Below are 4,052 nucleotides of genomic sequence, written 5' to 3' on the forward strand. Positions count from 1 at the left end.
GTTCTAACTCTCAATACCTCAGAATGTGATTATATTTAGAGAAGGATCTATAAAAAGGAAATTAAGTTAAAATGAGGTCTTTAGGGTGGGCCATAACCCAATATGACTGGTGTCTATAAAAAATATAGGACACAGAGACACACACACACACACACACGACTAGGTGAAGACACAGGAAGGAGATAGCCATCACCAAGCCAAGCTGAGAGGCCTCAGAAGAAACTAACCCTCCCAACAAACTGATCTTGTACTTCTTGCCTCCAGAATGTGAGAAAATATATTTCTGTTGTTTAAGCCACTCAGTCTGTGGTACTTTGTTATGACAGCCCTAGCAAATTAATACAAAGATATATAAGCATTTTTTGAAACCTCTTTCTGGATGTGTTTGTAAAGGTGACAGTTCTTGGAGGTATATTAAGTGAATTAAGTAGAACTGATTATTAGTCTTTTTCCCACGAATTCTATTGAGATATAATTGACATAACCCTGTATATGTTTAAGATACACAATCTGTTGATTTGATACACTCATATTTTGCAAAACGACTATCAACATAGCATTAGTTAACACCTTCTCATGTCACGTTATTACCACTTCTTTTTTGTGGGGAGAACATTCAAGATCCATTACTTAGCAACTTTCAAATATATGATGCAGTATTATTAACTATAATCACTTTGCTGTACATTAGGTCCCAGAACTTATTCATCTTATAACTGGAAGTTTACATTGTTTGACCAACATCTCCCCATTTCCCTCACTTTTCCACCCCCTAGTAACCTCTATTCAACTTTGTTTCTATGAGCTTGGGTTTTTGGATTCCACATATAAATGATACCATACACTATTCACCTTTCTGTATGATTTATTTCATTTAACATAGTGCCATCAACTTCCATCCATGTTCTTGTGAATGGCAGGACGTCCTTGTTTCTCATGACTGATTAATCTTCCATTGTATATGTGCATCACATATTTATCCATTCATCCCTTGACCATCATTCAGGTTGTTTCAGTATCTTGGCTACTGTGAATAATGCTGCAATCAACATGGAGATGCATATGTCTGTTTTTTTTTTTTAATTAAACATACTATGTGCTGTCAGCTCAAAGGCATGCTGCATTTACACAGCCTCTGTGAGTGCGGGATGAGGACATTTCTACCCAAGCATGGCCCCAGCCAGCACCTCGCTCCCCGGGTATGGCGCCTACTGGGACATGCAGCACAGCACCATTAGGTGGGTGGACATGCTGCCCAGGTTGAGCATGGCCGGTGTGTCGTACCTCATGCAGGCCAGGAAGGCTCGCATCCTGTTGTTCTGTTCTCCACTGCCTTCCCCAGCCACAGCCTCATCACGCTGGGGCAGGTCCACTCCCTGAAGGCGAGGGCTTCCACCAACTCCGGGGTCTGCGGGGACTTCCCTTTGTAGTCTGCCCACTCCTTAATGATCACTGGTAAGGATTCTGGTGGAAGTCTGTTCTTTCTAAAAGCAAGTCTCTGTTTTCTTTCTGCTTTCTGCCAAGCTAAACAGGACTCCATAAACATACTGACAAACTAGCCTGTAGAGCAGGGCGGCGGGAGGCTTTGCTGGCTTCATCTTCAATAGAAACGGCTACTCTCAGCACCTCTGGTGCAACAGGGGCAGGGGCGGGGTGGTGATGTCCATGTGGCTCCTGGTGGGCATGGACAGCAGGCACGGGATTGGCTGGACGCTGCCCATCTGGCTCCCCTTCCCTTCAGTGAGCTGGCTGCCTGAAGAGGCCACAGAGGAGCCTTCAGCCGGCTTTGCTTGGTCTCCTGGATCTCCCGTGCTGGAGGCTGCGAGTGACTTCCTGTCTTCTCCCAGCCAATTTTGTTCCCACTGATGTGGTTCACAGCCCCTCCGCTGCCTTCATTGTCCGAGGATGACATTGTGGAATAGCCCGGAAAATATGCATCGTGCATGTGGTTGGGGCTGTCACCAGCGGCAGGGTCGATGGGGGTGGCACGTTCACAGAGGGGCGTACGCTTCCCTTTGTGAAGAGTGCTGCTATAGCTATTGTGCTCTGTCAGGCTCTTTCTGCTCCTTTCCACACAGGGGCCCAGTTCGGCAAGGCTGTATGGGTGTGGACCCTGTGGGCCAGGTACCTGTGGGACCACAGGCTTTGCTTGCACAGAGGTCTGTGGAATGTTGAACATCTGGGGGAAATGTATGGCGGCACTATCCCAGGCATTCCAAATGGATTTGGTCTGGCTATGTGGTGGGTGGAACATCATGGGCTTACTAGTCATGGAATAATATCCAATTCCTCTCTTAAATCAAACAACTTTGTCGTTTGTTCTAGACTGCGAGTGCTGGAAAACATCTTTAGCTATAGCATCCAAGTCCGAGGTGTCCTGGATGTTGCAGACATAGCCACGGCCTTGATCACCACATCGCATGGCGGCAAGACCAGCTGTTGGGCCCGGACCTTAAGTGAGGCTAGTGGATGTTCTGGACCAAGTAAACTCCAGTGAAAGGAAGCCAGGTCTTTATCAGGGAGGACGTGGTTTCATAACAGAGCAGAGAAGATAGGGAAGCGGTTTGGGTTCAGGTCCAGCTGCTTGGCAGCCTCGTACATCAGATACTGGCTGGTGGCGAGGCTCTTCCCATTGCGGCTCAGCTTCAGCACATGGACACTGAAATAGTGGAGGATGTTGCACAGCGCATAGTCAGAGTCGTACGCAACCAGGCCATGGAGGCTGTTTTCTTTGCAGACACCAGTCACTTCCTGGTGATGGTCCTCGATGCTCTGCACGACCTTGACGTGGAAGCAGATGAAGGCCCTGTGGATGCAGAGTGCCATTCCCATGGGCAGCAGGAACCAGACGTTGGGTGGTGGGGTGCCCTTGTTCTGGACATGGTTGACGATCTCCTGCGCCATCTGGCGCTCATTGGTCTGCCGTTTAACCCACTCATGCAGCCATCCTTTTTCGAGCGCATGGTTGAAGAAGAAGAAGAGCTCGATGTTGCCGCTGAAGCAGGCCTTGGCCAACGCAGTCAGGTAGCTGAGCATGAGGTTCCACTGGCCGCCGCTCATGCAGTCAGTGTAGAAGCCCCCGTAGAGACAATGCAGGCAGTTATCTGCATCCACCAGTAAGCGCAGTGGTGTGTGTGGGGGCCGCTGCCGCCCACCTGATTGCCCCGGGCCAGCTTCTGCAGCTCCACCAGCACCACAGCTGTCAGGCAGTGCTTCTCCATGTAGTCCTGGAAGTCCTGCATGCCCGTGGCGGCAACGGCGCGGACTCTAAGGGGTCCAGGGTGGGCCGCGGGCACACTCATGGCTGCTGCTGCCACCTCCCAGGGCCATGGCGGGAGGGACCTGCACGGTCACATTAGTCTTTTTGAATCAGTGTCTTCATTTTCTTTGGGTAAATACCGAGAAGTGGAATTGATGGATCTTATGATGGTTCTATTTTTAATTTTCTTGAAGAACCTCCAAACTGTTTTCCATAGTCACTGTATCAGTTTACATTCCCACAAACAGTATACAAGCGGCTCCCTTTCCTTCACATCTTCCCCAGCATGTGTTATCTCTTGTCTTTTTGATGATAGCCATTCTAACAGGTGTGAGGCGACATTGCATTATGGTTTTGATGTGCATTTCCCTGATGATTATTGATGTTGAGCATCTTTTCATGTTGGCCATCTGTATGGAAAGCTGTCTATTCAGATCTTCTGCCCATATTTAAATGAGTTTTTTTTTTTACTATTGAGTTGCATGAGTTCTTTGTATATTTTGAGTACTTGTTCCCTTATCAGATATGTGATTTGCAGTTATTTTCTCCCATTCAGCATGACACCTTTCATTTTGCTGTTTCTTTTGCTGTGCAAAAATATTTTAGTTTGAAGTAGTCCCACTTAATTTTTGCTTTTGTTGCTTATGCTTTTGGTGTCATACCTAAAAAATCATCGCCAAGACCAATGTCCAGGATCTTTTTCCTTATGTTTCCTTCTAGGAGCTTGATGATTCCAGTTATTATGTTTAAATATTTATTTTGAGTTAAATTTTGTGAGTGGTATATTATAGAA

The 4,052-nt window shown here is 47.0% G+C and overlaps 1 pseudogene; it reads right to left on the reverse strand.

Moving 5' to 3' along the window:
- Positions 1 to 1,208: 1,208 nt before the first annotated feature.
- LOC118916456 (constitutive coactivator of PPAR-gamma-like protein 1) lies at positions 1,209 to 3,302 on the reverse strand (annotated as a pseudogene).
- Positions 3,303 to 4,052: the final 750 nt, after the last annotated feature.

This window comes from Manis pentadactyla, chromosome 3 (assembly GCF_030020395.1).
Source record: "Manis pentadactyla isolate mManPen7 chromosome 3, mManPen7.hap1, whole genome shotgun sequence".
Lineage (NCBI taxonomy): Eukaryota > Metazoa > Chordata > Mammalia > Pholidota > Manidae > Manis > Manis pentadactyla.